This window comes from Mytilus edulis, chromosome 10 (assembly GCF_963676685.1).
Source record: "Mytilus edulis chromosome 10, xbMytEdul2.2, whole genome shotgun sequence".
NCBI lineage: Eukaryota > Metazoa > Mollusca > Bivalvia > Mytilida > Mytilidae > Mytilus > Mytilus edulis.
In genome coordinates, this window is record NC_092353.1 from 24,879,701 (window position 1) to 24,891,274 (window position 11,574).

General features: G+C 33.7%; 1 protein-coding gene across 1 annotated transcript in view; it reads right to left on the reverse strand.

The window, feature by feature from the left end:
• LOC139490711 (uncharacterized) overlaps nucleotides 1-2,806 on the reverse strand; it is a 68,018-nt gene extending 65,212 nt beyond the window's left edge. The window contains exon 1 of the mRNA XM_071277641.1: nucleotides 2,683-2,806. The gene's annotated coding sequence lies outside the window, so the exon portion shown is untranslated. The remainder of the gene's footprint in view (nucleotides 1-2,682) is intronic.
• Between the last annotated feature and the right edge of the window lie 8,768 nt (nucleotides 2,807-11,574).

The window sequence follows — 11,574 nt, forward strand, 5'->3', positions numbered from 1 at the left end:
CTAATGAGTCTTATGTAGACGAAACGCGCGTCTGGCGTACTAAATTATAATACTGGTACCTTTCATAACTCTTTACACCACTGGGTCGATGCCACTGCTTATGGACGTTTCGTCCCCGAGGGTATCACCAGCCCAGTAGTCAACACCGTAGTCAACACTTCGGTGTTGACATGAAAATTAATAATGTGGTCATTTTTATAAATTTCCTGTTAACAAAACTTTGAATTTTTGAAAAACTAAGGATTTTCTTATCCCAGGCATAGGTTAACTTAACCGTATTTGGCAAAACATTTTGGAATTTTGGATGCTCAATGCTCTTTAATTTTGTACTTGTTTGGCTTTATGAATAATTTGATATGAGCGTCACTGATGAGTCTTATGTAGACGAAACGCGCGTCTGGCGCACTAAGTTATAATCCTGGTACCTTTGATAACTAATTGAACTCAAGTGTGTATTCTTGTGTTTGTGCTCTGTTGTTGGGTGTCTAAGTTTCACTCGTACAGGGACGACACATGCTAAGTATACTCTTTAACAGGGTTCCCTCAAAATTTCTGGTAGCGTGATTACGGGAATCCTGGTCACATAAATAAATAAATGAATCCTGGTGTAGTCTGAACGAAGTCTTGCAAGTTAACATAAAGACAAAGTCGATTAAAAGTTCAATACTGAATTATTTAAAATCAAAAGTACATGTAGCAGTAATGTATGTTTATAACATCTTAACTGCAGGCTCAACAATACGGTGACATAATCCTATATCGTAAGTACACACCTCTCGTACACAAAATCTCCCCGTATATCGTATATCTTCTCACTATCTATTTCTCTCTTTGTACTACTCTAGTAACCTGATTACAATATGATTAAATGACTCTGAACAAAGAAATATTCTACAGGAGCTATATTACAGGAGCCTGAAGCCCGGAGGCCGGAGCTAAGGTCAACCGAAACACCTGTATGCACAAAGCAACGGGGCATCAGCTGATTAACATGATTAATTTGACATTTAACAAGTACAATCTGATTGAAGGCGATACACATAGATTGTAAGGAATTACTTTATAACTGTTAATGAGAATAATTAATCTAATTATACCATGATAATAAAACCCAGTGATGCGTGTAATAAACGAAAAACGTTACACAGCCCCCCTCTTAGCCTTGAACTTTCACTGTTCAGTTATGCACCATAAAAAAAATAATAAAACTATTAAAATTACTCATCTCATAGTGATATCCTAACTATTTCTTGAACACTAAATAAAACTTGGGATCCAAGAGTAACTTAAAAGACAAAATAAAATTTGTTCCGATTGAAACCAAGCTAATAGTAGGGTCACAGGTTCCAAATTTTCATAACGACTTTAAAATAATTTTTGCGAACAAAATTGAAGTCTATTAAAAAAAAAATAAGCACCTATCAAAATAAGAAATATAACAAAATATATTTGCTAACTAGTGCTGACAATGATATATTTTAAGCCTACAATTTTTTTTTTAGATTTAAAACTTTTATAACAATAGAATTTACTGTTCTTTAAAAAAAAATGTAGTTAATCATTGTTTAAAGGACACCGTGACACCATAACAATATGTTTAGGGTCTCGTGCACCAATTTGTACTTTTAAAGGGCTCCGTGACACCATAACAATACGTTTAGGATCTTGAGCACCAAATAAAGTTTAAATTTCGACTATTAACAGTCACAGAAAAACTTTTGTATAAAACAACATAGTTTACACAATAAATAAACAACTGTTCATAAAGGCACTTGGTTTATTTACTATCTTCTTCCGTCGTTTCATTCTGTTTTTTTCTTCTTTTCATTAGGCCGTCCATGCAGGGTGACCGACACCTGGCCTCTGGTGTCGATCTCCTCTGTGTAAATATGTCTCTCGAGAATCTCTACGGTCCCGTTCTCGGTTCCGGAAATTCTAGTGGACGATTTTTAAACATCGGGGATCTGCCTCTTCCACGCCATCTATCACGGTTATAGAACCGTCCTTGGGATTCTATACCGTTATTCCGTGGGTAATTATCAAAGATTCTTCCGGTTTTTTCTTTTTCAGTTTTGCCTCTGTCACATACTTTTCTTTCATCGCCGTATGTCCTTTCAGGGTAATATTGTATTGAATAAACTCATCCCAAACATCATTCTCTGCTCTGGAAAAGATCATCCGAACTGCATACTCATTAATATTAGATTGAGGAACGTTCCTTCCACGGATTCCGTAGTAGTTTCGTTTATATCAGTACATTCTTTTTCCCGACTATCAGTCTCTGGTAATTGAACATGTCCTGGTGACATCTTAACTGCAGGCTCAACAATATGGTGACATATAATCCTAAATGATACACACCTCTCGTACACAAAATCGTCTCCCCGTATATCGTATATCTTCTCACTATCTATTTCTTTTATACTACTCTAGTAACCTGATTACAATATGGTTTAAAAATGACTCTGAACAAAGAAATAGGAGCCCGGAGCTAAGGTCAACCGAAACACCTGTATACACAACGGATTGATTTGACATTTTACAAGTACAATCTGGTTGAAGGCGATAAATATTATAGATTGTAAGGAATAACTTTATGACTGTTAATGAGAATAATTAATCTATAATTATACCATGATAATAAAACCCAGTGATGCATGTGTAATAAATGAAAAAAGTTACAGTATCATGATGCTCGCATTCCACCAACGTATTCATTTTCTCGTTTTCTCGACAACCAATCACTTCCTCTTATATTACTGAGGAACAAGCTTTGCCAGGTGAGGACTTTCCAGAAACGTCAAACAGAAAGTAGAAAATAATGATTGGGAAACGTTTACGAGTAAGTTCCAATCAGACTGTACTAACTGGGAATCTCTAAAAATATAATCTGAATACCGGGAAATTTAATGTACAACATTCAACAACGTAACTTTTCGAGCAATCTGGTATTATGAACAGCATTTCAAAAGAAAACACTTATCATAATTAGATATAAAAGATTAGAAGAAATCAAGGTTCAGTAAATATTTGAAAACAAAACATATTGATTTTAGATTTAAGTTATAGCTATCACAGTTATTACAAACGGAATGACGTTATATATATAGAGAACCATCAAATACAGTTATGAACCGAATACATGCGGATAATAGCAAAGGCATTGTATTTGCATGGGGGACTGGGCATTATTTTCTGGCCCTCATCCTAATTTCAAAAATCCGTTATTTTTTTAAGTTTTCAATCAATTTCAATTAATTTTTGTATTTTCTGTATTGTATGTACTAAGTAGTTATTCTCGAAATAACTGCAGGTATTTGCTTTTTTCTATCAATTTAAAGTTTACTGTTCACAGCAGACAATGATATATTATATACAGAACTCTATATATACAATGTTGGGTAAATGGTCTACTCTTGTTTGAATATACGCACCAGGATACTAAACGACGTCGGTCCAACTTCTGGTAAAGGGTCTACAGTTGGTTGAATTTATGCATTGATATATACAGAAGTAACGTTGACCAAATATTGGATTTCAAACACATGACTACGTAGATTTCTACATACGTTTGTGTAACATTTGGTCTTTTTCAGATGATTTGTTGACATCAGTTATGTTGGAAATATATATATAATGTTGACAAAACGTTTCTTCCAACTTTGATTCCAATAACTACCGGCAGTGGTTGATGGTTCACGGTATTATTTGAAAAAAAACAATGGTTATAATTGTTGTTTAATAATTTGACTTTTAGAATCATGTTGACGTTTTTTGAATTTCAATAAGAAAAACTGTTTGTTGCATGCATCGATATCGTTGGCTAAGGCATAATCATAATTAGTGTCGAACGTTGGGCTATCTTTGGAAAAATACCTTTCTGTACGCTCACCTGAGCGTTTGATTGCTATTGATATCTGTCTTATCAAGGTGGAGTGATCGACTTATTAGTTGAATACATTGCATTTAAAAAGATACGAATTAATGGTGTTTAAACTTTTTAATTTATTAAAAGAACTTTGTCATTAGACCTGCTTTGATTGGATAACAGCACTTGATTTTTACTAGATATCATTTGTGGTTGCTATTGAAATTCCGTATATCGTAATATTATCGGAATTCCAATGGGGACTAACTGTGAACCACTTATGGTTGACTTGTTTCTGTATTGTGTTTAATTATCTCAACGTGTTCAATTCGCTCGTGTTTGTCACAATGTATTTGATTTTAAGAAGGAAGTCCCTCACTGTATTACAAAAAAATTATTACACAAGGGTGTTCGATATCACAAACTTCTAAAATAAAGGCAACAGTAATAAATCGCTGTTTTTATGAATCGATTGAGAGAAAACATATCGGTTTACAAACTAAAACGGAGGGAAACATATCAACTATAAGAGGAAAACAACGGAAACGGAACAACAGAAACACTGAACAGAAGTGCAACAAAAACAAACGCATCCATACATAGAAACGGACTATTTAAAAACAATTACTGCATTATTCTTGACTTGGTACAGTAAATTTTAGAAACAATGATGGGTTTAACCTGATTTGATGGTCACAATACTTACTAAATAATATCCAGTACAAGGACATCATTCATTAATATAAATCAACGTACAGACATCTTATACGTTCAGGTATTTTATATCCCATTTTTTCGACAATATGCTATACAAAGCACACAAATGTCGTCATAAGCCTCAAAGCTTACTAAACAGACTTACTCAAAATGGATATAATTACGATACTTTTGTCAGTTCCTTACATATATGGTATTGTTGAAACTAATATTGATTTGCTCATTGGGTCTTTGCATCTGAAATAGACACTTATTCTGAAACCAGTTACTTTCACTATACGGGTTAAGATCTTCTCGTATATTGTATGATAGTAAGAATCTAAACAACCTACGGAAGAGATTGACCTCTGACTTCTTTAAAACTGAGGTTTACCGTGCTTATTGTTGTGTGTTTATTTATTTCACTTTGGATAGAGGAATAGGGGAGGATTGCTATCTTGCAAAACGTGTTTAACCCCACTGCATGTTTGCGCCTGTTCCAGCTCTGTCCTTTATACGTCTTGTGTATTTTATAATAACGTTAACGGTACCAATTTCCTGCACCAGATGCGCATTTCGACAATATATGTCTCTTCAGTTATGCTCGTGGCCAAAATATTTGAAATCCAAAGCTTATATAAAAGATGAAGAGCTATAATCCAAGAGGTCCAAAAAGTATAGCCAAATCCGTGAAAGGAATCAGAGCTTTGCATGAGGAAGATACATTCCTAACATTTTGTAACAGCAAATTTTAATAACACAAAAAAAAATCCGTATTTTCATGCCAGTACCGAAGTACTGGCTACTGGGCTGGTAATACCCTTGGGGACTTATAGTCCACCAGCAGAGGCATCGACCCAGTGGTAGTAGTAACGTTAACGGTACCAATTTTTCTGCACCAGATGCGCATTTCGACAATTCATGTCTATGGAACGCCACAGCTGTCTTATGTGGAACTCTGATATTACTTTATGTTGTTTTATCATTACTTAATAATAGTTTGTCTTTATTTGATATGGTTTTGACATTACGTAATGATGTTTTAATATAAATCAATATGAATAGTCATTACTTAATGATATTTCGATATTACACGATATGATTTCGTATTGACTTGATATAATTTTGTCATTATTCAATATGGTTTTGTCATTACTCGATGTGGTTTCACCATTATCTAATATGGTTGTGTCATAAGTCAATGATGTTGCACCATTACTTGATGTTTATGTGACTTAACGCAATGTAGTTGTTTTATTACATGATGTGGTTTTGTTATTTCGTAATGATGATTTGTCTATTCTTTATATGGTTTTAACAATACGTAATGATGTTTCAAAATTTGACCATTTTACACTACTTGATGTGTTTGTTTCATTATTTGATGTGGTCTTGTCATTCTTTGATGTGGTCTCGTCATTCTTTGATGTGGTTATCCCATTACTTGATGAGGTAAAACCACGTGACCAATTCGGAAAAACCTGTTCTATTTTTAGATAGATTTCCATATTGTATGTGCCTTGAATGCGTTTGGCCATCCATCTAATTAGTGTTCAAATTAAAGTTCAGGTTACTGTTTGAGTTAAACTTTTAGTTAGTTTTCGAATTCAAGTCAATACATACTTATAATTAAAGTTCTAGTTAGCATTGAGTTTCGAGTTGGACTTCGAGTTCGAGTCACATTTAAAGGCAGAGTTCTAGTTACAACTTTGAATTTGAGTTACTTTTTGAGGTAGAGTTTGAGTAGGATTCGAATTTAAGTCTTATTTTTATTAATTAAGATTTCGAGCTGAAATTCGAGCTATTTTATATGTCTTTTTGAGTTCGTAATTAAATTTTCTATCGCCGGGAACAAGGGCTTTTGCTCGAGCTTCCGAAAAGAGGGCTCCGGATATGCGTACTAAATAAACAATGTTGCAGTATACAAAACGCAACATAGGAGTTGAAATAAAGTTAGATGTGGTGTGATTGCCAATGAGACAACTATCCACCAGAGTTTTACTTAAATGCAGTGGATGTAAGAAATCATATATCGGCAACCGTAAAGCCTTCAACACTCCGTATAGTCAGCTACAAAAGGCCACCATGCAAATGTGAAAAAGATCTATTTTTTAACAGATTTCAATATGTCGTTTGTTTAATGTGCTTTGGATGGGTATCGCCAAAGTTAAAATTCAAATAAAAGTTCGAGTGGTTGTTCAGAGTTATTTGGTATGAAAAAAGGGAACGGCAGACAAAACTAAAAATAATAAATTCCTAAAAATTTTACAGTATTTCGGACATAATTGAGATACCCCCAAACCACTTGGTCCTGTTATTTGATCTATAAGTTTTCAAATAGAAGCAGTATTATAATAAATTTGTAAAAAAAAATCCACTGAACGCTGTGTCTCGCCTGATATTGCTGCTTTCAGTGTAAAAGCGTAATGTTGATGAGCTGTACATTCATCGGTCAAAAAATATAAAAAAAAAAATGTTTTTCTGTAGATGCGTTTTCTAGATATTGAAGAACAACTCCAATACAAGTTTTAAAACACTTCATGGAGGTAATAAATTTATCAGGTCAAAACAGTTTAATTCGGTTTTATTTTACTAAAACAAAACTGTATGGTTTTCAACAATGAGCAAAACCCATACCCCATAGTAAGCTATAAAAGGTCCCGAAATGACGCCACTTTCAATGACGTTGTTGTGTCTCACTGCCGCTAAATTTATGTCACAGGCTCGACACAAATCAAAAGACTAATACGTTTTCGTTAAAAAAAATCAACTCACACTTAAGTCACAGTAAAATCGGAGGAGGGGGGCTCGGACTAAGCGACAAGCATCAATACTATAAAATAAGAATTCTCTAAAAAAAAATAATGATCATTTGAACATATATACGAATATCAATCTTTTTACTTTTAATCAATTGAATTCTCTGATCTACCTCGCACTAATTGAAAAATAAACTTTTTGGAATATCTGTTTCACATGTTACGGCGAACATGTTCCTTCATCTTTTACTCGAAAGTGAACTTCAAAATAAGACCACATCACTCGGTTTGTAATTTCGCAAATAACACGACGGATGCCACTAGTTGAGCAAAATCTCCTTACCTTTCTAGGGAACCGGAGATCACCCCGATGGATTTAAATTACCCAGTCATACCGATCTATTGAGCCAGCAAATTGAAATGTTTTTTAAGCCACCGCAACTTTACAGCAACTGAAAGTTGGGGGCATAGTGTTTAACATGTGTCCGTCCGTCTTTCCGTCCCATTATGGGTATATACATGTAGTTATTCCGCATAACTCCTCCAACAGTTTGAATCCTAGGAAGTTTTCTCCTTACTGTCTGTTTGTACATATATGTTGAAGCTGTGCTGTATGTGGTCAATGTTTAATTTTTATTAATATGTGCTCTTCGGGAGAAAGTTGAACTTTGTTATTTTTGGGAAATTTACTTGCATAAGTAAGGCGTTTCCAGATAACTCCTCCTACAAATTGAATGCTAGGAATTTATCACTCTGCTAGCTGTTTGTACATGTATTGATGGTGTGTATGTGGTCAGGGTTTTTTCTTTTCATTATTTTTCCTCTTATGGGAGAAAAATTATTGAACTTTGTCCTTTTTGGGGTACAAGTGGTTCAATGAGTGGAGTGCGGAGGCATCGATTTGTCTAGTTTTTCTCGTGTTGTGCTGTTACACTACTGTTACACTACTGTTACAGTTCGATGTTCTCTCAAATACATGTTAAACTCTGCCACGTGCACTTTCTTTATGTACCTGACCCAAGTCAGGAGCATGAAGTTCAATTTTTGTCGTTGTATACATATGTGTCATATTTGTTTTTTTGTAAAATAGACCGTTAGTTTTTTCGTTTGAATTTTTTTCACATAGTGCATGGTGGCTTTTTTGTAGCTGACTATACGGAGTGTTGAAGGCTGTACGGTTGCCGATATATGATTTCTTACATCCACTGCATTTAAGTAAAACTCTGGTGGATAGTTGTCTCATTGGCAATCACACCACATCTAACTTTATTTCAACTTCTATGTTGCGTTTTGTATACTCCAACATTGTTTATTTAGTACGCATATCACGGAGCCCTCTTTTTGGAAGCCCAAGCAAAAGCCCTTGTTCCCGGCGATAGAAAATTTAATTACGAACTCAAAAAGACATATAAAATAGCTCGAATTTCAAATCAAAATCTTAATAATTTCTAAATGAGACTTAAATTCGAATCCAACTCAAACTCTACCTCAAGAAGTGACTCAAATTCAAAGTTGTAACTAGAACTCTGCCTTTAAATGTGACTCAAACTCGAAGTCCAATTCGAAAATCAATTCTAACTAGAACTTTAATTATAAGTATGACTTTCATTCGAAAACTCACTCAAAGTTTAACTTAAACAGTAACCCGAACTTTAGTTTGATGGATGGCCTAACGCATTAAAGGCACAGTCATACAACATAGAAATCTATCTAAAAATAGAACAGGTTTTTCCGAATTGGTCACGTGGTTTTACCTCATCAAGTAATGGGATAACCACATCAAAGAATGACAGGACCACATCGAAGAATGACAATACCACTTCAAATAATGAAACAAGCACATCAAGTAGTGTAAAATGGTCAAATTTTGAAACATCATTACGTATTAAATGTTAAAACCATATAAAGAATAGACAAATCATCATTACGAAATAACAAAATCACATCATGTAATAAAACAACTACATTACGTCAAGTCAAATACACATCAAGTAATGTTATAACCACATTGACTAATGACACAACCATATTAAATAATGGTGAAACCACATCGAGTAATGACAAAACCATATTGAGTAATGACAAAACTAGTATCGAATTCATAACAGTGTGGCTATGGACATTGATTGGCGCACTTTAATATCCCATTGACTGGGACAGATTAGGTGAACGTTCGTCTATAACGCCCATTGCTCACGACGTCCTTAATATAAACATTTAAACCGTGGGGTCACCAAAGGTTCTCAACGCCTATATAAAATAATTCGAAATACTAATCAGGAATTTGTGTTTTGATTTATATTGATTAATTAAACGTCCTTTACTTGTGTTTTTGTTATGTTTCGACAATCAATTTTCATAATAAGATATCGCAAAGCCATGTTCTTTCAGAAAAAAGAATGACTTACTGAATGCATGTATTGATTGGTTATCTTTTTCGGATTTAACAATTGCGATTGTCGAGTTATGTAATCTTTTAACTTTTATCTGGTCTAATTTTATTTTAGAACGAATGCATAATCCACTTTCAAAAGTTGTGCAAATACGAAACATAAAGACAAAATATACTTCTGCCCTGTCTTTTTTGTACTTGAAAGTTATTGGATAGTAAGAAAGCTATTTGGATTAAACCTTGTGAAATTTGCATGCATTTACGTTATTGTATTGGCAAAATGTATCATTTGGTGTATATAGGAAACTTAAACCGTTCTGCTATACTGCTACTATACTTGTGAAAAACACTTGGCAACAGAAACGCATTCATCTTATCTATATAAAAAAAATCGACCCAATTTACATAGAAATGGACGTCTTCGTGCATTTGTGATTGCAAATAAAATATGTTCTGGACCTTATGAGTATTTGGACCATACGTGCATGGTTGGACCATATTAGTATACCCTTATGGTCATGATATATGCGTATGGTCCAAATACTCATATGGTCCGGAACACATACATGATATTCTGTGCGTTGTCGGTCGTCTATTAATTTTTTTCTTTTGTTGATGGATTTGACGTCTTTCTGTGAGTGATTATTTGTTCATGACTTAAAACTTACTTGCAAATAATTTAAAAACAAGACTTGATTTAAAAAAATGTCCAAACAAACCATGATTTTTTTTAAGCATACATCACATCCATTGCAAAAGGCTAAAATTCGCCAGGTCTTTAATTTCAACTAAGTGAGTTGACTAAATTAATGTTGCGGACCATTTTCCAATTTCCATGCGGTATCCATATTTTTTTTTCTCGCTCATCTTTTATGTTTGTTTTTTTCATCCCAAGACCTCTTGGAGCTTTCATTCTATAAAGTGTGTATTTTGCCAATGGTCGAAGGCCATACGGGGACCTATAGCTTGATAACGCCTGTTGGTCCCTGGAAAGAATGTGTCTGATTGCCTATCACACTTCATATTCTTATTTTAACATGCAGTTATATCTATGATAAGAATGAAAATTGAATTGTCATTGAGACAAAAACCCAACCAAAGAGCAAAAAAAAAGAAGAAAAAAAAAGCCCAAGGCAACATGTAGATCTTTCGTATCAAGGGAATTGCTATAAATATATTTATTTCAGGTTAATAGTATTAGGCCATACACAAGTTATAAAATAGATCTTGTCGTCAACTTTTGCAACCAGCTTCTATGTTTCTATAATGCACTGTTCATCTTTGTTGGGCTTCGACTTTTCCATTGGACAGACAATTTTGTTTTCGACTGTTTTAAAAAGATGCATTTTTTTACAAAATCATACAAGTAAGGAGTCTCTGGCCTTTGGTAGTGTTGTATGTTAATTAATGTTTGTTTATTTATTTGTTTAGGAAATAAGTATGACGTACATTTTCACTGAACTAGGACACTTTTTATAATAGTTTTTCGATATCGCTCGGGCAAAAATAATCACGAATATAATGCCTACCCATGTTAAAACTACAATAAAGTAATTCAACAGTTTGATTTTCATTGAAATAAAATAATTGTTATGATTTACACACCGTTACTTTTTCCAATATAAATATTCGAACTATTTTGTTTGTTGTTTCCTTTATAAATTTACATCATTTTTAAAAAGACAACGCGTCTTCGACATTTAGAAGACTATAAAAGCGATGTTCATTATCTTTCTTCTGCTGTAAGTTTAATTTAGTTATTTTGTGTCATAATTGCCATCTCGTATGTTTTAAATTTGAATAAAGAAGATTCAGGTTGTCTTATACGTCAATGATACACACAAAAAAAAAACGATAAC